A 23,542-nucleotide genomic window follows, 5' to 3' on the forward strand; every position below is an offset into this window, starting at 1 on the left:
CCTGACGTGGGATTCGATCCCGGGTCTCCAGGATCGTGCCCCGGGCCAAAGGCAGGCGCTAAACCGCTGCGCCACCCAGGGATCCAGTAGATGGGTTTTATATAGTGATTCTAGAAAAAATAATTTAGATGCTGAATACAATAACTGGTGTATCCCAGGCTATTTAAACTCTAAATCCTCAAGGTCTGATTCTCTCATTTAGAACCCTAATCAAAAAAAAAAAAAAAAAAAAAAAGAACCCTGATCAAAACTTCAAGAATCAGTTAGCCCACATTAATGACAGCTAAAAGCTAAAATCAGAAAAGGCACTAGTTCCTATATACAATAGTGCAAAGGGGAGAAATAAGCATTGGTTCTCTTCCCTAGAAACATAAATCCTCCCTAATCATATGGGCTAGAACTGTCAAACCCAAAACATACTGAGTTCAGACAGAAATAGGAAGGCAGGACAAGAGGGTTAGATAAGAGAAGGGAGATTTTCAGAGAAGCAGGTGGGTCATCTGCACACGTGGTGGTGCTAACAAGTCCAAAAACTATGCAATTGGCAGATGGTTTTAGCAGGATGACAGGGTGTCTAGTGAGTCAAATCTGGCCACCTGCAAAAACTACTTAGAATTACTACTAAGAACCAGTTTCACTTTATTAATAGCATAGAGAATGTTAAACACTCCAGTAAAAAGTTCTAATCAAGTAAAATGGATGTGCATACTTCCCTCAATATCCAAAATAGAAGTCTTGGAGTTTTACCATTTTCACTATCTGCTGGAAAGATGTCAACAAAAAAAGGAAAGTTAAGGTGCCTGGGTCAGCAGAGCAGAAGAAGTAGGAAGCAACAAAAGGAGAGGAAGACATCGAATATGCAGTGATCATACTAAAAGCATGGCCTGACTAATGTATTGGGTTCTGAGCATTTATTCATATAATACATGTTTATTCATATAACACATGAACCCCCCCCCCCGCCCCCCTCCCCCCCCCCCCCCCCCCGTGGATCGCATGCTCCAGGTGAAGAAGACACTGAAAGTATCCGGACCTCATCAAAGCCTAGAACCTAGTGGGGATAGAGATCAAAGTAGGGTACAGAATTCAGCTCCTACTGATAGCCATCTGCCTCATTTACAGCCATATAGGAGCCATGAGGTGATATATTTGACTGCCTAGATCAACGCTAAGTCATTACTCAAGTAGCCTGGCTCCTATTTGTAATATTATTGATGCTTTGAAATTCACTAAATTACAGCCAGATCATCGAGGTGTACTGAAGCCATGCGCAAAACTTTCTGAACCTTTACTGAAATTGTTTAGGGCCTCTCCAAGAGGCTGTAAGAACAGCAGTAAAATTCTAAGTAGTTTTCTTTATAACCTGTAACTAAATACAGACTGTAACAATGATTAATTTTTTTAATATTCTTAGTGTTTCAGGACTATTATATTAATAAGGCCATCATGCATCACTGCTGTATTCCAATAGAACTATTAGTCTCTGTACCAGGTTAGTGTAATTACAGCCTAATGGTTTACATCATTATAAAAACACTAAATATTTTACTAAACTGAGTACAGTATATAAAAATTAATTTAAATGGCTGCAGGCTTGAAACAATAGAATCAATTAAAGAATTAAAAAATTCTTTAATTTCAAAGAAGAAAACAAAAGTATGAAAGGGGAATATTTCTTTCAAATAATCTGAAGAGTAATAAAAATAGAAAGATTTTTAAAATAAAAGTCTAATGGCATCTTGGCATATCTCGATCCTGTCTTATAAAGCAGTCTTCTTCATTAACTTTGGGAAAGGATAAAGTTTCTAAAACTGTACCCATCTTTTTCCTTTTGTGTGGCTATGATAACTCCTTTGCGAGAAATTAGAGGAAACATGCATGTGCCACTGGTAAGATGCTCCCCAATATACACCTCACAAATGCATCACAATATTGGTGAACTTTTAATGATCTTTTTATGGACTTCAACATCAAATACTTAAATGAGAAATTTCTCATATGCAGGGATACAAATATTCAATAAATATAGGTTCGCTGATTGGATAGTATATGTGAGGAAAGAAATTAGGGGAAGGGAAGCTCTGACAGTAAAATCAAACAAGATTAATAATAAATTATCCTAATAATAAATATTCTAATTTTAAATATGACAGCATTTAAATGGCAAAATATATAATTAATGCTCATTGCACTTAGCAAGTTAGTTTAGTTGCCTTGAAGATTCTCTATATTTTTATCAGACACTTGTAAACACTAAAGGAGAAGTCTTCCTTTCTCTCCTGCAGGAAGATTCCATCCTTAGCATCCGTTTTCTTACTACAGGAGATGACTAATTTTAATGTTTCAACTCGACGTAGCCAAGGGGTTGCCAGAATAAACATTATTTTGGGGTGTGTCTGTAGCAGTGTTTCCAGATGAGATTAACATTTGATTCAGTGGGCTCAGTAAAGTAGATTGCCCTCCACAGTGTGGCTGGGCACATCCCAATCTCTCAAAAGCATCAATAGAACAGAAAAGCAGAGAAAGGAAGAATTTGCTCCTCTTGCTTCCTCCCTGCCTGTTGAGCTGGGACATCTTTCTATCCTTGTACTGGGATTCATAATATCGGTCCCTCTAGTTCTCAGGTCTCTGAACTTGCACTAAATTCCATCACTGGATTTCCTGGGTCCCTAGCATGCAGATGGCAGATTGTGGGACTTCTCGACTTCCATAATTGTGTGAGCCAATTCCTCATAATTATTCTTTTCATATATATATATATATATCCTACTAGTTCTCTTTCCCTGGAGAACTCTAATACACTACACAGCCTTACCTCATTGAAAGTCTGGTTCTCGGGATCCCTGGGTGGCGCAGCGGTTTGGCGCCTGCCTTTGGCCCAGGGCGCGATCCTGGAGACCCGGGATCGAATCCCACATCGGGCTCCCAGTGCATGGAGCCTGCTTCTCCCTCTGCCTGAGTCTCTGCCTCTCTCTCTCTCTCTCTCTCTGTGACTATCATAAATAAATAAAAATTTAAAAAAAAAAAAAAAAAAGAAAGTCTGGTTCTCAATTATTCTGTGGAATTTACCAAAGTGAGCCCAATATATTAATTTGCAAATGTGCCACCTGTATGGTTTAGAAGGTTTCAAATCATAATCCACCTTTAATTATTTACTTCAAGGAGATGGTTTTATTTATGTTTCTGTGAATTTTTAATAGCTCTCATTGTGTGGGTAGATACCAGAAATGACAGACTTCGATTGCTTTTTTTTTTACACCTGACTCAACTGCTAAAACCCTCTACAGCGGCTGGTTTTAAAGCTCTGTAGGCATTTGCAGTGTTGACAAGTTAAAGCTTGTTCGTCAAAGAGCAGTTTCAGCTCCCCAAAACAGAGATGGGAGGAGAGTTCCAGTACATTCAGGCCCAAATTAGGTCCTATCCTGGGCCTCTTGGAGAAAGTACCACCTAAGCTAATGCCAAGGAGCTTGTATCAACCACCTTGGTCAATCACAAAAATTCATTCCCAGTGTAGCAGAGCATCCCTCATTTTCTTTCAAATCTAATGAGACTCAGTTTGCAGCCTCTACAGGAGCAAAGGTGTTGGGTGGTAGGAAGAATATTGCCCAGTGAATTCCCACTACTCTGAGATACCACACCTGCCCTACCCCCTAACTAGCTGCAAAGCACTCCAACCCCTTGCCTTTGCTGAGTCACCAGGTCACAGAAAGCTTAGAAAGAGCACTCCCTCCCTCTAACATATTACAGGATATGAAAAGACGACTCTAGCTAAGATCTAATTAAACTTATGATTATAAGTGTTCATTTTTCTTATTTTCACTGGAATCCAGTAAATGAATACTTACGATCATATTGTTAAAGCTTGGGGTGAATTAAAATGCTATTTTTTAAAAATCATATCGTGATTTTGAGATTTCGTTGATTTTTTCTTTGTTCTTTAAAAATAAATTAGACCTATGCAAAACCAATTTCTATCAAAAAGAAGTCAAAACTTAGATTATTCTCTTGGAACTGAGATTATAAAGTATAATTTATTCATGTACCTTTTGCAAAAAATTATTCTAATAGGTCTTAAGGTGCCTCCCACTCTCTCCATCTCCTTTCTTGCTAACCATTCCTTGTGAGCAGAACTGACTAGGAGAGGAAAATGGAACACAAGTCTCTGAAATAAAGGAGAATGCTCTTCATGACCGAGGGTGAACCCTTTAAGACCGGGATGTGTTGATCAGATTTGAAAGGAACTTATACAGTAGATGAGGGAAAAGTGTTTAAACACCTGAACTCACCCCAGATCTATAAAGCAATAATCTACTTTTTAGCTGTGGCAACTCCTTCACAGGTGTAGGAAGAATGTTTACTTCCATTGAACTAATTTGTTGTAAATTGAGAAAACATTTAGGAATTGAAAAAACAAAGAGGCTCCTGTTTTCCCAGGACAGGAATAAAAAGGAGGAGGAGACCAAGACTACAGCATGCAGCTTAATATTTCAACTTTTTCTTCACTGACCTGACTAAATGATGTCTATTTTACTTTGTTTCTTAAAAAGCACAATTCCCAAGTGTTACTAAAATAATAAATATACATACTTATTTTGCTAAGAAGTAATTAAAGATGTCATTTGCTGACAAAAACAAATGTACACCTAATATATAAAGCTTGTTATTTTTTGTTTAATAAACATTTTGCATGCCTTATTTTGGGAGATGGTTGTTAATACATCTTAATACACCAGGGGAAAACAACCTCTGAATTAAGACATAACTTGCCTTTCCTCCCAGAGAACTTAAAAGTCTGTTTCAATCGATTTTAATAATTTCTCAAAAAGGAAAAAAAAAAAAACCCACACTACTCCATTTTCTTCGTAACTGCAAGAGTAACATGAAAAAAATAAATTACTGCTTTAAAATGTACAGCGCATATCTTCTGAGAAAAAACTCGGCATTTAGGCATCCTTCTACATTGTAAACAACATGAGCTTACAGGAGTTGGCTTTTCATAAGAACCACATTTTAAAGTGTAGTTTTTGTGCCTAATGATTTAAATAAAAATTTAAATAAAATCCACTGTGTTCGCATTTCCCCACCCCTCTCCCCACCTCCCACGATACTTTTCTTCATGAGAAATAACCTAAATCTCTTTAGCTTTTCCTCAAAGGACCCATTTTCTAAACTAATCATTTTAGACACTCTCTTTTGAGCTCTCCCCAAGTTTTCTACATCTTGCCTCAAACAAAGGGCCTCAAATTGGACCCTGTACTCCCATAAAAGCCTGATGAATGCTGATCACAGAAGAGGCTTCTCATGGTCGCTCCTTCTCATAGAAGGAAATAGTCTCCATCTTACAACTTACTGCTTTTTGAAATATTTCAACACTGCCCTTATCCCTGTTGTGCAGAAGAGGTTATAGAAGCTCCCCAAGGACACAGAACCTCAATTACAAGTTTTGCTAATTCTTTTATTATTATTATTATTATTATTATTATTATTATTATTATTTAGAAAGGGAGGGAGTGAGGAGGAGGAGGATTAGCAGGAGAGGGAAAGAGAGAATCCTAAGCCAGTTCCATGCCCGGCATGGAGCCCAATGTGGAGCTTGATCTCATGACCCTGAGATCATGGCCTGAGCCGAAATCAAGTCAGTGGCTTAACCAGTTAAGCCCCGCAGTGCCCCCAGGTTTCACTGATTGTAAAGCCCACTCATGGAGCACGTGGGTGGCTTAGTTGGGTAAGCAGCCAACTCTTGACTAGCCTACGATCATGATCTCCGAGGCCTGGGTTCAAGCCCTGCTCGGGGCTCTGCACTCATCAGGGGAGTCCGCTGAGGATTCTCTCTCTCTCCCTGGGCCCCTCCTGCTGCACACCCCCCCCTTCTAAAATAAATCTTTAAAATAAATAAATAAATCACAATAAATCATTCTTTATGGATTCCCATATACTTAGTACAATAGAAATCCTACAGGAAGCCCTCAAAACAAGAACAAGAGCTAAAACTCTCCCCAGGGCAGAATTATTGTGTTGCGGGGGTCCTTGCTCGCTTTCTCTGCCCAGGCCACACCCAGGAGAGGCGTCGGTGGAGGCCGAGCCTCTGAACCCAGTGAGCATCTCCAAGAGCTGGGATGAACAAGTGCTGTCCTGAGGCCTCCTGTGGACAGTGTTACCTGAAGCGACACATACAGGCCGAGTGTAAGCAGCCTCATAGTGACTCAACAAATGACTCAAATGCAGAAGAATGTCATGAGGCAGTTCAGCCAAGGACAGCAGACTATCTGGTTAACCAGATGAGCGAGTTAGGTGTCATCATTCAAGCCCACATGTTTGCTGTTCATTGCATTTTTTAATAATATGTATTAAAACAATGAAAATGAAATACACAATGCACAGGTTCTCTGAAGCACCTGGAATAAAATTTGGAAATCAAAAATCGCCTCTTGTAAATAAAAAGGCATCTGATTGCTTATTGACTTGTGTTTTGTTTACCTGTGGCTCAGAATATTTTGAGCTGTATGTAATAAAGGTAAAAGATACTGATAAACATAAGCTAAGAGCATTCGAGATCAGAAAGAGAACGATCAGCCACTTAATTTTACAAACAAGGTAACTGATGTCCTGAGTCAGAAAGAATTTACTTCATTATTCATTTTTCATTGCTCACTGTATGCGTGAATATATTTTTTTATTCATGTAATTCAGAGACAACCCACTGTAAATGAGATAATACCTCAGTCAATTTCGAAAGGAACTCAATGTAATGCATACTTTTAATTATACTCTAAATAATTTCAGGATGGCCATAAAGTATTTATCTTCTTTTTAAAAATAAACTAAGAGTGTTACTGATGATTTAAACTCTTTAGTTCTTTTTTTGATATCAAATAAATTCTGCGTAACAGTAGATACATTTCTAGGCTCCTCTCTCCCCTGAATGATAGATAGATGGACGAGTAATGCAGAAAGGTATGACCTATCTGGTTTTATCTGCAGTGTTCATTTTGTTAAAGAAGGCTGAGTAGCATTCTCTAAACTTCTCTCTCACTTAATTTCTATAGCATGTTATGTTTCGTGTTTTCTTTTTAAATTCCTAAACTCCTTGGACCCAAGGTCACTGTTTCATTATCAGAAGTTGATGGGGGAAAAAAAAAAGTTGATGGAATTAATGACTTGAGATAGTGGCAAGAATAACTTTCAGTTTCTTTGTTTGCTTTATTTTTTAAAATATTTTACTTATTTATTCATAAGAGACCGAGAGAGAGAAAGGCAGAGACACAGGCAGAGGGAAAAACAGGCTCCATGCAGGGACCCCGACATGGGACTCGATCCCGGGTCTCTAGGATCACACCCTGGGCTAAAGGTGGCACTGAAACTGCTGAGCCACCTGGGCTGTCCCTCTTTGTTCACTTTATGAATTCGTCCTAATTGCCCCACCACGAGACTCTGCCTGGAGCCTCCACTGTAGGTTCTCCATTCCACAGATTCTTGCTGCCTCCCAGCTCTTGATCCTCTTACTCCTAAACCCCATTCCCCTGCAGGTCTCCGAACTTTGTTTTCCTGAATGGCTCCTATCCATCCTCCAAAAATACTCTCTTCCTGAGTTATCATGGTTCTCTCTCTCTCATGGCAGAGAGCTTGATGTTTAAAAGCAGTTACTGGAAATGAAACTGTCTGGACTTGAATTTAGGCTCTACTACTTTCTGTTTGATCTGGAGAGATTTTTTTTTTAAATCTCTCTTTGCTTCATTTTCTCCTTTGAAAGTAGAACTAATATAGTTATTGGGACATACAACTTAGGCTAGTATGTTTAATAGAAGAATACTGGCAAGCTCACCGCTCAATAACTCTATCTATGATTATCATTATTATCATTCCTAATCATTCATTCTCATATAATCAAGAAGCAAAAAAAAAAAAAAATCAGGAAGCAAATAGGCCTTTACATAACTATTTATTTTTAGTTCACTTTTATTTACCCCCTCAAATTTCTGTAACCCCAAAATAAATGAGGCATCATGTGTCCTCTGCATGGTATGAAAAGAAAAAAGCAATCTTATAGGAGAGAGAAGGGGAAAAACAAAACAACTTAGAATCTTGATTTTTATTTAAATTCTTGAAAAACTGCTGGAGGATTTGGATTTAGAAGAGAGAATATGTTATTACTGTGGAGCCAAACATCTTCAAATTCCTATCTCTATCCAGCTCTGCTGTTCTCAAGATCATCCTTATGGATGGCAGACGCTCTCCTAAATTCTTTCTTTATGCCACCATATTCTTTCAATCTTCAAAATTTCCTAAACCCAAACTGTCAGGTCCTTTAGTCCACCAGTCTAACCCCTTTCCCTTTTCTTATATATATATTTTTTGTTTTTCTTTTGTTTGTTCAGTTTTTCCCCAACATAGATGCAAATTGGAAATCTATGGGAGTACTTTAAAAACACGGATTCCTTGGGTCCACACCAGACATCCTGAAGTAATTGGTCGAGAGTGCTGCATGAGCATCAGGATTTTTCAAAGTTCCCGGGGTGATTCCAATAGGTTAAGAACCACTGGTTAGGGGAAAGGCTAGCTTCTTTTATTCTTTCCATGCCAAATATTATAATAAAGTTCAGGGGCTGGAAGTGAGGAAATGCGAAGCATTTAAAGCCAGAATTTTCCCTAAGGGGCAGAAGAAGAGAAATACTCCGGATACTTATTCATGTGTGATTTTTTTGTTATTGCTGAACTTTCCTTTTTTTCTTTGCTCCCTGAGGACTTGGACCCTTTCTTCCCATATCTCTGCCACCTCTATTCACTGGCTGGAGCTGTCACAAACAGTTATTAGCTGACGCATTCTTTGGATTCCCTTAGGGAACCTTATCCTGGTTGCCTCTGTCAGTAAGTGACTCACACTCATAGTGATGTTCAATTTTTTTAAAGTCTGCATATAAAACCAAAGTATATGTTTTGAAAAGCGGCTAAGGTGCAAGGTTGAACACTCTGTGCTGGGGTGAGGCCAAGATCACAACTCAGTGTCTTTCACTTAATATCCGTGTGGCCTTGGGCGTCATCCATGCAATAGGGTTGATGACATTTATCTACAACCCCACCGTACAGTAGAGGTAAATTAAATCATCACTTCATGTCTTTTTCAGCCTTATTATGTACTACTTTATGGCTTCCATAATAATTTACTGCAAACTTAGATTGGCATTTACTGTAAATTCACAGACTTGAATTTGCATCAGGTAAACTTTTTTTAAAAAAAACTCTTTTGCACAGGACTGTAATTCTGTAATTTTCTAACACATTTCTTGAGGAGAATATGGACACCAAATGGGATTCTGTGCTATTTTAGTTCCTAAGCACTCAGAACAGAGCCAGCCTGGGGAGTCAGAAAAATGGCATGAAGTTCTAGAAACATCTGTGTCATGTCTGTGTCATGCAGCCATAATACCCCTCTCACTACTTCCAATCTTTATATCCTCCCTTGTCCTCTAGAGAAATATTAGGCACACGGGTTTGACTACCTTGACTCAAATGTCACCTTCTTAAAGGGGACTTCTATGACCATCTCTCTGAAACAATGACTCCTTTCATTCTCTATCCCCTTCAATGAGTTCACTTTTATTTCCAGGCCTATTACTGCCTGAGTGTGCATACAGTGTTGACTAATGTTTCCTCCCCTGGGGTGTAATGTCCCAGAGGGCAGGCTTTTTGTAGTCCTCCTCCTCCCACTTGTCAGGGAGAGCTGCTGCATCGCAACATTAGAGTTGTGCCTGGTGCCTAATAGTAAGTCCTCAATAAAGATGTCTTTGAGTAGAAAAACAGTTTTCAATTATTAATGTGACTATCATTCTAATTATCTGAATATCTGCCTTTCATTTTTAGCACAGGAACTGAGGCACAGAGAGGTTAATCTGATTTCCTTAAGGCTCCAGCTAAGAATAGACAGAGCTTGTAACCATGGCACGCCATCGCCTGTCCTGCTCAATATGCGCCCCCCCACCCCCACCCCCAGAGTGCCTGCTTTTGTCTCTTTTTCTTATAGTCTCAATCCTATGAGCTATGCAGAGGTGCCTGAAGGTATTTGAATCTAAAAAACATGTACTGATTGGAAATTTTAGCTAAAAAAAAAGAAAAAAATCTCAACAAAATAAAAAACTAATTAAATGCCAGTGAAATGTAACATGTCAACTACTCAGCTTGTTGTTCAACTTTTCCTCAACTCAATTCTTATTTTTTATATAGAAGTTAAATTGAGCCTAGGATGTGAATACATTAGAATACATTTGATATGATTAGGGGTGGGGAGATCTCCAAAAGTAAAAATGCTTAAAAGCATTCTTGCCTGTTAAGATATTCAAGGGTTGGAGGAGTAACAAATATTGCTAGATTTTACATCAGAATGGCTCTGAGGAAAGTTTTTGTTTGTTTTTTGTTTTTCTTTTTGGCTTTCTCAGAAAGTAGTGATCATAATCTGATGGCTTAGACTTCTAATTCTTGGCATAAATCTTGTTATTAAAATTTTTTCTGGGCACTTGGGTGCCTCAGTCAGTCAAGCATCTGCCTTTGGCTCTGGTCATGATTTCAGGGTTCTGGAATGGAGTCCTGTATCAGGCTCCCTACTCAGTGGGGAATCTGCTTCTCAGTCTACTTCCCACAGCTCATAATCTCTCTTTCTCTCATGCTTTCTCTCTCTCAAATAAATAAAATCTTAAAAAATATATTTTTTCCTAATGTAATTATCCGGTGAACTAATTGGATAAATAGTAGTAAGCATTTGAAAATGACACAGTAGGGCTTATGAGCTCAGGATCTGTGATTCAGTGACTCCCTTTGAATCACTGCTACATCACTTGTTATCTGTGGCCTTGGGCAAGTTTGTTGACATCTCTAAACTAGATTTTTTTCTGTGAGGACCATAATTGCCATTAACCCCATAACATTATTATAAAAATTATGTAAAATTATAGATGTCAAATACTTAGCATTGTTGCTGGCACACAAGAAGTGTTCCATGGAGTTAATAATAATTATTATTACCATTGTTATTACCATTATTATTATTATTATCATCATTGCTTAATGTATCAGATTTCTCCTCATCTCATGAGAGCTATTGGCACATTTTCTATCCTATTCTCTCAGAGAAATTGTATGCTAATCCCCAATTCTAAGGCAGCAGAATGGTCAAGCCTTCTGGCCATAAGAAAGCCATGTAGTCTCTCAGAACACCTACCTCAAGCATGTCTGTGGAAGGGGACTATCACTTGCCTAGCTTTTCAAAGACCAACCCCTGTGTTGGTCTCATGCCCACCAGAACAGTATTGAGGGAATAGGAAGAAAAAAAGAAAAAGAAAAAAAGAAGACACTCTTCTCTCAAAGTCCCCAACACCATTTCTTTAATACCTTTTCAGTTTATGAGATTTGACAAGGAAATAAAGGCATTGCTCCAGGCCATTCCAATCTCACAATGTAAGTATTCTCTTAAAATTGCTACATCTAGGAGAGCATTAATATCCATGTCATTACTCTAGGAAAATTGTGAGGATATGGGGAAGGGTGTGGGAGAAATTGTATTAAACATTCACACACACACACACACACACACACACACACATCTCTACCTCTCTCCATTTGAAAGACATCTCTTTCTACTTTCTTTATATCACTCATCAAAAATGTCATGAGAAGTTGAATGATTAGTATCCTTCCAAATGTTTTTAAAAAGTATGGTACATAAAGGGAAGAAAAATAGAGCACCCTGCCAGTTGTAGTGTTACAGTCATAAAATACATGTTGAAATATGAGTGTATGATAAACCCACAAGGGTGCAGAGATGAGAGAAGAGGAGGGCATAGCTTTATTTAGAATAGTGTCTGAAGCCATGCATGGGAATAGTCTTCTGAAACTAGATCTCACTAAAGGAAAACTTTACTGAACATTTTATCCTAGTTGACAGGAAAAAAATCGTACATGTATGAGGATGAGTGCATGTCTGTGTGTATATATACATATATATATAGAAGATGTATATATATTCTCTTCAAGCTCTTTAAGCAAAGTGACATTTAAAAATACTCAAAAACATAAACATCTTGAGATCAAACAGGAAAATTACATTAGATGAAAATAATATTGGGGTGGAGGGGTAAGAAGGCAGCAGAAACAAAGCTATCTTAAAAGGAATGATATTGATGATATTATCAGCAATGGTAACGTGGTCTTTGAAGGTCTTGAGGAAAATGTGTTTGAATTTAGGTTTCATTCTCATTCAAACTGTCAATTAAAGGGACCGGTGAAAATAAACATTTTAAGCTAGTCAAGAAATAAGAGATTCTTACCTCTATGTACATGTTCTGAAATATTACCTAAAGTTTAGCAAAATGAAGACAGAGATGAAATTGTATGGAGAACATGCAAAGTAAAGAAACAAACAGCAAGAACAAATCTAGAAGGACTTCAAAATGCATTTTTAGGAAGCTGCTCCACACTCCTTTTTTTTTTTTTAAAGATTTTATTAAAAAAAATAAATAAAAATAAATAAATAAATAAATAAATAAATAAATAAATAAGATTTTATTTATTCATGAGAGACAGAGAGAGAGACAGAGACACAGGCAGAGGGAGAAGCAGGCTCCATGCAGGGAGCCCAAGGCGGGACTCAATCCCCGGTCTCCAGGCTCACACCCTGGGCCAAAGACAGGCGCTAAACCACTGAGCCGCCCAGGGATCCCATGCTCCACACCCTATAGCACAGTCAGCTCAATCGGAACAGGAAGGCGGCCATCTGAGGCCCTGGTCGCCTCATCAAGAACATTATAGACTCAGTGCCTCAGATAGATTGTTTGGGAAGCTGTGAGATACCAGTGATAAGTTGAGAGAGGCATATGCCTTTTTTTTTCCAATAAAGGAAAAGAAAGACAATTAGGAATTCCGCAGAAAACAAAAACAAAAATTTGAGCAATAAAGTAATTTTCCAAATGAAACAAATGGAAATGTAGCACAAATTGAACCATTAACTGACAGAGAAAATGACTACACCTGATTTAGATGCTTCAAGAAACCAACCGCTTTAAGGAACAAACTCCTGTAAGTAGCACAGGCTTAGTAATAGTTAGAATGTGGAGCAGATGTGCCAAGAAGCAGTTTGCCTTGGATTGATGAGTTTTCTGGGATGCAGAGAAAGTCCCAGACAAACCTGGGCAAGTTGGGTACCTTCGGCGTAGAAACAAGTTAAATTTCTCAGATTTAATAGCAAGGAGTCCTTAAAAAAAAAAAAAAAAATCTGAATCAAGAAATAAGATATTTATTGGATGGACCAATCATGCTAAGTGAAATAAGTTAGAGAAGGACAAATACTGTGTGAGCTCATTTATATGTGGAATCTAAAAAATGAACTCATAGGTATGTAGAGCAGATTGGTGGTTGCCAAAGGTGAGTACCAGAGGAGCGGGCAAAAGGATGAAGGTGGTCAAAAGGCACAAACTTCTGGTTACAAGATAAATAAGTCCAGCAGGATGACTGCAATTAATAATACTATAGTGTGTATTTGAAAGTTGCTAAGAGATTAGATCCTAAAAGTTCTCATCATATGAAAAAGATAGAAAAAAAAATTTTAATTATGTCTGGTGATGGATGTTAACTAAGCTTGTGTAATTATTTCACAGTATATACATATGTTAAATCATTATATCATACACTTAAAGCTAATACAATATTATAGGTCAATTATATCTCAATAAAAATAGATTAAAAAGAACTTAGAAGTATGAGCATATTATCTAAGTGTACAGTGATATTAATAAGAAGGGTTAGCATACTGCTCTTAGAAGTCAGACTGACTTAGGATTATAAGGATTATAAACTCATCTCTACCAACTATTAGCTCCACAATGTTGAGCAAATTACTACCCTCTTGTAATAATATTTACCTCATTACGTCCTTGTGAAGAAGATGCAAAATAATGCATGTAAAATGACCAGTCCAGAACTTGATACAGAAGAAGGCCTCAGGAACTGTGTTATTATTATAGTCATTACTGTTATTTGTTATGGACACCATTTACTGCATTTGCAGAAAATACTATGTGAAAAGCATACAGAGTAGTTCAATTAGTTGTTAGATCCTTAACTATATATGAAATGATTGTTGGGGTCTTAAAAGCCAGGGCTACATATTAGAAACGTTCAAAGGTGGTTACTTCTGGGTTACTTCTTAGATCCAGACAGAGGGTGGAAAGGTAGGCAATATTTTCAATGACAGAGTTTTGTAGTACTTCTCTTTAAGTCACATAAAGTCTACCTCAACTTTCCAGGAGCAGGGGGTAAGGGGAAGATATTTGATTAATACTGGTAATTTTTCCAGCCATTTCTCTCAGTGAACCTTTCCTTCCAGCAGGAGACACAATCATGCCTGAGATAACCAATGTTGCTACATGGAAACTTAGGGAAAATTTGTGTGCATGTTTTTAAATTCTTCCCTGTGAATGTAACTTCAAATATTGCTGTAATTAGATAAATAAAAAAGTATGATTTTGTCAACATCCTTGGGGATGAAATTGAAGAATTAATTGAGAGTTATAGAAAGGTATTAGCTGAGGAAGTTCATGTTTAGTATGCTCACTTTGCAGTCTTAAAAAAGTCCCAAGAATAATTCATCTAAAAGTAATTTCTTACTTGTATTCTGGCTTTAGAACTTAAACTCATGGAAGCTATAACTCTAATTTAATTGTTTGGTAGGGCACCCAGGTGACTCAGTTGGTTAAGTATCTGATTTCAGCTCAGGTCATGATCTCAGGATCCTGAGACCTGAGGGAAATGATATTAGCTCACACTGGGCTCTCTGCTCAGTGGGGAGCCTGCTTCTCCCTCTCCCTCTGCCTCTCCCCCTGCTCAAGCTGTCTTTCTTTCTCTCTCTCTCAAATAAGATCTTTACAAATAAAACAAAATAAAATCATTCAGCACCAGATGCATTTTTTTTAGTGGGAATAAGCTTTTATAGAAATAAAAATAAAATGATGCTTATGATTACTATAAAATAATGGGAGAAAATATTTATAATAAATGCCAAGTAGAAAGATAGGATATAACCATTTATGTATACATTGGCTACAAGTAAATGAAAAGAGTAGCTAGGAAAAATATTTTATTTTATTTTTTATTTTATTTTATTTTATTTTATTTTATTTATTTTTTTAAGATTTATTTATTTGTTTATGATAGACACAGGGAGAGAGAGAGAGAGGCAAAGAAACAGGCAGAGGGAGAAGCAGGCTCCATGCCGGGAGCCCGATGTGGGACTCGATCCTGGGACCCCAGGATTGCGCCCTGGGCCAAAGGCAGGCGCTAAACCACTGAGCCACCCAGGGATCCCAAGAAAAAGATTTTAAAAAGAAATATATCCAAATGCCAATATTGGCCAAGGTTGTGTTAAGATGATGGGATTATAGGTGATTTTATTGTGCTTAGTTTATAAAAGTTGAAAACATATAGTTTTAGAAACTTATAAAAAAGCAGATACAAAACATTAATGATGCAATGTATGCAGGTGCCTTAGCCAAAATTATTGAAAATTATTCAGATGTGAAAATTTTGCAATAATCTCTGACTTAAAGCTTTGTTGTCTCTTAGGAAATCTAGGCTTAATTGCTTCTCCGCATGGTAGACAATAACATAGGTCGCAGAAAATCTAATTGTGTTTAATTTTGAAATTTCTGGTAGACCCATCATCAGTGTCTCTCCCAATACATACTGTCTATGCTGGCTGAATGCCTTTCCCATCTGATTGGACCATTCCATTCCTCCAAAGCCATGGCTACCCCAGTAACCATATCTGGATCCAAGCAGCAGAAGTTTGGCTCCTCAGCCAGACTCTAGAAGGCTGTAGGCACCTGGTTGGGTTTCCATCCTGGCCATATCCTGACGACCACAAAAGCTTTTTTATTATGTAAATTAATACATTAAAAACATCACATCTTATCCCAGAAACACAACAGCTACAGACCTTGAAGAACCTATTAAATGTGATGAGCCCCTAAGGGTAGCACATTTTGCTCTTTTTCATCATCAGTTTCATAAATGGTTTAATTGTTTCATCATGAGTTCATTCATGCATTCAACAAACATTAATAATAAGTGCTAAAATATATGAAGTCCTTCATATTTGCTAGGTGATGAGCTAAGAAGTTAATACTGAATCATCATCTTGTTGATAGAAAATTTGAGGCTTGGAAAGGTTAATTAACTTGCCCCAGAAACTCTTGAGAAGTAGTGGATTCTTTCTTGAACCCTCATTTGCTGGCAAATCCCAAGCTCTTAACTATGCTGTAAGGCTTTCTATTTATTGGGGACTTACTAAGCTTCAAGCATTTCTAGGTGCTAGGAACACAAAGATGAATAAGGACCTGCTGTTCGGGAAATTAAAGAAAAAAAAAGAAAAAAACTTGCATTCCTCTTTCAGACACTTGCAATGAGCAGGGGCCATTTGGTGAGATTCCTTTCCACTCGATTGCCAAAATTTCAGCAGAATGAGACAGCCTCTTAAACATAGGGAGAACTACTTAAGTTGGATTGGTGCAGGCAGATCAAGCCTGAGGACCCAGAGGGGGTCCCAGCCAAAAGGGTCCTCTGTTTCATGCAGGATGGAAATGAAACTCGAGCCAGCAGGAAGTGAGAGCAGAGTTTATGGAAGACTTAGAGCTGATATAGACAGAGTGTCTGGGAGACTTGGAAAGGAAAGGGAGCATGAGTTTCATCTTTGCTTGGGATCTAGAGATTTTATTGAGGACGATGTCTAGTGTACATGTCCTCTCAGGCATCCAGGAACTGAATGAACAGAGACAAGAGCTCAGGTGCCTTCCATAAGTTCCTTATGCCCCAGAGCCAGAGGTCTTGCATCAAGGTGTTTGGAGTGATTGGTTTTGGAGAACATTCATGATGACCCCTCCTGGTCACTCCTTAGATGTTGTCTATTGTACTGGAAGACTCCAAAGAAATCATTAATTCCTTGACCTTTACAAGGAGGATATATATTAAGGCATGTGTAAGGTGGAGGTGTAGGCCCTAACAAGAATAGGAGGAAGGGACCCCATTTGGCTCAGTAGGTTAAGCATCCAACTCTTGATTTCAGCTCAGGTCATGATCTCAAGGTCATGATCTCAGGGTCATGAAATCAAGCCCAGCATTGGGCTCTGCCCTGAGCATGGAGCCAGCTTAAGATTCTCTCTCTCCCTGCCCCCCACATATACTCTCTCGCTCTCTCGGGAAAAAAAAAAAAATGCAAGGAAAGAAGCAAAAGAAAAAAATCCCCAAGTTTTTTCTTTCATGGCATCTCTTTGGTTTCCCTTTCTCAAAATCTAATTGTTCAAGGTAGAATTTGACTTGATTATTAACACTTTTTTCTTTGTAGATACCATCAACTCAGGAATCTCAAATGGCTGTTCATGGATGATTGAGTTGGGTCACTGACATTGCCCTTCTTCCTATGATATCCTGTCTTGTAAATGATACCAAGGCCTAGCAGGTGAAGAATGTAGCCTTGGGCACCAAGAAACCCAGCTCTAACATGTATCCACTTCCCCCACTGGCTCTGTTACTTGGCATTCAGCTACTGAATTACCTCTAGTGTAAGAACTACATAGAAAACCGCTGAGGATCCAGGACAGAAAGTTTGCCATTGTTTGCCAAGGGCAATCACAGAGATGTTCACTGGTTTGCCTAGATAAATTTTCTCTCTCATGACTTGCCCACACCTCCTGCTGCTCCATTCCAAACTATTCTCACAATAGCCAGAATGATACTTCGGAATGAGCATAAATGTGAACTTCAAACTTAACTATCAGAAATCTTCAGAGCCTTTCTATTTCCTCTGTGGATTAAATTTGTAAGACTGTCGCAAAGGCAACGAAAGTTCAAAAGACCAGAATTTGTTCATGGAGTGGTTAAAGGCAGGGGTCAGTTCAACCCATGCCTCCCTCTCCAATCTGATCTAGGGCTACTTTTCCTTGCTTACCACAGTCTGTTGATAATAGCCTTCTTTCCATTCTTCTGTTTTGCAAGGCTTCTGTGCATGCTGTTCCTGAATTCATTTTGCCCACCCACTATTCTAAACCCTCAGACTTCTTGGGGAAGCTTTTACTGCCTCCACAGATGAAGTTAAATTGCATCAAACATTTCCTTGAATGAACAAATGTAGCTAATTGTTTCATGGCCTTTATCTCAAATGACTGGAATTTAGTGGTCATTTGTTTGCAATTTTTTTGTGTGTTTTTCTCCTATGATCCACTTTAATTTGGTGAGAATAGATCAAACATCTTATTCATGATTGAATCCCCAGCACCAGGCACATAGTCAGTGCTCAAAAATTCTATGTTAAATTAATAAATTTTCACTGAAAAGGAGTCAAAGAAACAATCATTTCATGCCTCTCTACCAGGAGCAGTGGTGATCCCATATGATCTCCTGAAAAGATGACCTTTCTCTGGCAGCCCTATCACCTCTTGCAGCTTTCTAGGCTCCAATAGGATATGTCTTCCTAAAAAACCCTTCCTTGGAAATATCTGAAGTTTGATGCCTGAAGATTTCTCCAAAAGTAAGGAAACAGACAGTTCCCTCCCCTCTCTAAAAGATGAATGAGGACCTCCTGTCCTTTCACAAGATGTCACTTGTGAAAATCTACACTTTTTTTTTAATTCATTTTTTATTGGTGTTCAATTTACCAACATATAGAATAACACCCAGTGCTCATCCCATCAAGTGTTCATACCTTCATTCTGCTCATTCAGAAAAGAAGCTGAGAGCCCCCTTAGATGCCAGGCAATAGTTGGAGTTCTGAGCATTTACAAATGAAAGGCAGGTCCTGTCCTCAAAGCACTCCCTGTAAATTGGGACAGTTGGGAAAAATGAGAGCCACATTGTGTGTCAATTCAGAAGAGGGATACCTAGGTAGAAGGTAGAAAGAAGAGGTATCAGGAATTCCTTCTAAGAAGTTGGGCTCAAGCAAAGACTGTGCCAGAAACACGGTGAAAAGCCATCCAAACAATGGGAGCTACTTTTGTAAAAGAAAGACAGGAGAGAAATGCAGTTCAGAAAAATGCCAGAAGTTTGGAATTGGGTATTAAGTGATGGACGGACCTGGGCAGAACACAGAGCAGGGAGGACATTTAGGATCCTTATCCTGAAGGTAATGGGAAGCCATGAAGGCTTTTAAGCCAGGAAGTGAAGATGAGGGAATCAGATTTGCATTTTAGAAAGAGCACATCAAAACAGTGTTAAAAGGATGGCGGAAGGGGAGCTATAAATAGACAACAGTCCTAAAAGGATTTTACAAAACACTTTTGCATATTTTGAGATGGGAATTGAAGTGAAAAAAAGTAATAATTTATGTGTGTTGAAAAATGGATATACTCTCCTAATATTTCAGAAAATGTTTACATACATCATTTCCCTTGAAGTAAATTAGGAAATGAGGATAATGGTTCTGCAAAACCTAAAGATTGCTGGTGACTCATTATCCAATTAATTGATATGAATAAATTGGGTAAATCAAGCTAAATGAGAGTCAGTCACTGCACACAAACAGAGAGCTGAGTGTTTATTACCTTTTGGGTTTTTTTAATAATAAAAGCAGGGAGCCTGTACCCCTTTGAGGAGCACTAGGGTGTGTCCACTGAGCCTCTGACAGTCAGCCACAAGGCATGGAGATGGTGTGGATGATGTGGTCTTTGGAGACGGCGGAGGGGCTGGTGACTGGGGCGGGGGCAGGGTGCCAGGCTGGCACACACAAGCTCTCCAGGTGACCTTAGGCCCAACCACTTTGTCGGTTTCTTACATTTCCATTTATAATCCACACCATTAGACAAAAGTACACCTTCAAATCTTTGCAGAATAGGCCCTTTTCTCCCTGGATCTTTTTTGAAGCTATGGAACAATGCCCTTGAGATGCCTAGAAATCCTATGATTTAACGGAGAAGATGTGCAAGGCCTACAATTAAGACCCTTGGAAGCCATTTTGTCTAGTGTAAAGGGTCTTTGATGTTCGGGCTTAAATATTTCTGAGGTCTTAACAAGGGGTTTTGTTAGTCATATTCTTGGCTTTCTTTTTTCCTGATGGCACCCTGAAATGTATCTTTGCCATAGGCTATTTCTGACTTTGAGAACCTGCTGGCTGTAAAGAGTATCTGCAGCCGCCAGATTTTCTCTAAATCTTACTTGAAAATTGAGTACTTCTTCATTTCTCTCCTCTCATGGTTTATTAAAAGCAGCTAGAAGAAGACACACAGTACCTCCAACACTGCTTAGAAATCTCCTTACCACTGCCATGGAGTTAGTTCATCAGGGATATTTCCTACTTTCTTTGCTACTGCAAGTGACAGTTTCTACCAATGTCTTCATGCCTTCCTGCCCCCACTGGCAGCCTTCTTGAGTTGCCAGGCTTTTGCCTGATACCTACTCACAAAATCAATGTCTCATAGTTTACAATTTAGTATAGCTGCACCCTGCTTCCAGCATCCAAATTCTATTTCCATTATCTATTGTTACTTAATAAGCCACTCTAAAAGTTTCTGGCACAAAACCATACCCATGGATGCCAGCTAGCCTCACCTCCTATCATCTGACTTTGTCTTGATCAGGGTGGCCATGGATACTCAGCTCCACACAGGGTGAGGAGGCGGAGAACTGACCCCCACTTCATGTGTGCGGCCTCCATCAGCCTCTGATGCCACATGGGGGTGGAGGAGTGCCTGGGACCTGCAGGCATTGGGATAGGACAGGGAACCAGAGTGCTGATTAGCCCTGCTTTACTCTGCCTTGTTGAGTTGCATTGCCTCCAGGTGGGTGTAGACATTTAGGGCCCCAGCAGGACCCACTAACACCAGAGGTGGAATGAAAGTGGAATGCTGTGGGGATTAGCCCCCATTCACAGCACCTTGCTTGGTCTCCTGGATGCCAGGAGTGGGTGGAGGCTCAGCTCCTGGCTGGGCCCTGATGATGCTGGAGATGGATGGTGAAACATAATGGTGACTAGCCGTCTTGCATCTTCTCACTTGATCTCAGCTTGCCCCTGGACCCGAGGGCACTGCCTAGAGGGGAAATAGAGTGTTGCCTACCTCTGTCAGACAGTCATCCCCTCAGCCCCTTTGATACCACCCCAGCAGGAGAGTTGGAGGGCCATCATTTACTTCCACTGTGAAGGGGATAGATTAGCTTCCCCTTGGTCTGCTCATACTTCACCCAGGGGAATCTGAATATCACTTCTTTCCCCAGGGTTGGAGGGTGGCATGGAAGATCAGCTGTCTGCTCAGTCCTGCTGGAACTGCAGTGAAGAATGTTAATTTGTGTCGGTCAGTGGCCCGGTAGAGGGCAGGAATTGCCAAAAAGGTTCTTTCATTGTTAGGCTGCCTTTTTCCTGAAACTTGGGTTAGGGGCAATGATCTTTTTTTTTTTTTTTTTTTTTTTAATTGTTTTGTCTGTGTCTGTTAATGGTTCTGGGTTGGGGGCTTTTGCAACTTCCCGTGTGAGATCTACAGGAGGCAATATGGAAACCCAGGTGACAAGCCACCGCATCCTTCCTCATGTAGAGATATACCTAAACGGTCTACCTTCTTTCCACCTTTTAGTCTTTCTACATTTGTTTGTTTTGTAATGTTCACAGATTTTTAGTAGGAAGGAGGACCTAGCAGGAGTGGGGCTACTTCATCTTTACCAGAAATTGAAAGGACTAGGTATATTTTTGACTTTCCAGGAAGAGGCAAACAGGTACTAACTATCTTGAGCTAAAGACAATCCAAAAAAGCAAAACGCAAATCTACAACTGTCAAAAAAAAAAAAAAAAAAAAAAAAAAAAAGCCTGAAGGGATACCAAAGACAAAATAAATAGATGTATTTGATACCACAAGGAATAAAAGAGGGAAGGATTACTTTATTTATGTCTTGAAGTTCTGAACAAGTCTGCATCCTTTCCCATTGGGTTTAATATCTGGAAGTTTAGGAGAGTTACAAAGGTTGATACTAAGTATGATGAGTCTTTTCCCTAGTAGTCTTTCAACCACTGATTTATTCTTGCTTAGTTTCGCGTTTTAAACAGGATTGTGAAAGCTTGGATAGAGCTTTTTGTATGGGTCAATCTGATCTGATGAGTTTGGCACCAATAATTTTGCCAGCATAAGAAGAATATATATATATATATATATATATATATATATATATATATATATTAAGGACAGCAAATATTTATATATTTTTAAATTTACTTTTACCACAAGTAGTCCTATATCTTGAAAAGATTTTCAATTAGGACTTTACTTAAAACACATAAACTCCAATATATTAATATTCAAGTTATCTATTATCTGCTTATAAGTAAGATGTTCCTCAAGATTTCATGAAAGAGGTGAACAGTAGAACCTTTAATCTAAGAATTCCATTTTCCCACTAGACCCCTCCTTACTAAGTTCACAGGTGTGATATTACAAAGGAGGAAAAAAAATGTTCTTTGGTTAAAAGTCAAAGGTGATGGTTATAGACTGAGATGTAGAAACATCTAGAGATTATTAGTTTCTTAGTCCTAAGAGAAATGTTGGGTGATGGTGGCAGTCTGTGGTATGAACAAACAATTTGACAGACTGTCCTTTAATATTTGCAGAAATTTCACCATGTGATTTTGAGAGAAAAAAATGGGAAAATGAACATGAGATTTCCCTTTGGGAACATTGTCATGCCCACCCATTTTAATTTTTTCTATAGTTTCTTCACTAGCGTAATTTAAATAATTTTCATTGTTCTTTCTGCTTCTATTGCCTATGAGTGTCTTTATCGATGAACTCCTTAAGCACATTCTTTGATTAGGGTGAGAGCATCCAATTGCTTTATCTGGAAGACCACTAATTTATTCTAGACTTTATTCTGATTTTGTTTTAAGGCTACATCAGGATTTGTATTGTGTAGTTGAAGATGTGGCAACAGAGCTGTTTCTCATTCCTGTTTTTGCTTTCATGTTAAATCCCATGGTTCTGGCTGGAAGCTTTCAAAGAAAGTGAGCTGGGGGTCACATCTGCTTCAGGATCTATTCTTGAGTGCTGTCTAAAGGGTTAAAGATCCTATTCCTGAAGTCACTGATAGACTCATCCTTTCTTAGCTTGCAGGACAAAATTACAGTGCAATCTATTTTCACAGAACAGACTTTGAGGATGGCCTCTTACAGCTCTTGCTCAACATCTGTAGCTTTTCTAATCTCTGCAAGTCAGGGTCTATTAGGTTATTCTCAGAATCTGACTTTCCACTCTTTTTCATCCAATTTTTGGCATCTGAGATTCCTACTAATATATGAGCCAACTGATTTCAATCTGAGATTCCCAAATAATCTGTTTTTCGAACAACTCTCAATTCTTTTGTAAATTTCTGTGAGTGTAGGTTTTAGAAAGTGCTTAAAAATGGCTCCCAATTCAAAGACCAGGGTTTCAAATCTTACCATGAAATAACTCGATCTCTTCTGAAGTGGGTTTAACATTAAGCAACATTTGAGACTTGGGAGTTTCTTGTTGACTAGAAGGGAAAGGAGATGAGTCAGAAA

At 38.7% G+C, this 23,542-nt stretch overlaps 1 long non-coding RNA gene across 1 annotated transcript in view; it reads left to right on the forward strand.

The window, feature by feature from the left end:
- LOC112640808 (uncharacterized) overlaps positions 1-23,542 on the forward strand; it is a 481,961-nt gene that overhangs the window by 428,016 nt on the left and 30,403 nt on the right. The window lies entirely within an intron of this gene.

The sequence above is a fragment of the Canis lupus genome, chromosome 6, assembly GCF_003254725.2.
Source record: "Canis lupus dingo isolate Sandy chromosome 6, ASM325472v2, whole genome shotgun sequence".
In the NCBI taxonomy this organism is placed as follows: Eukaryota; Metazoa; Chordata; class Mammalia; order Carnivora; family Canidae; genus Canis; species Canis lupus.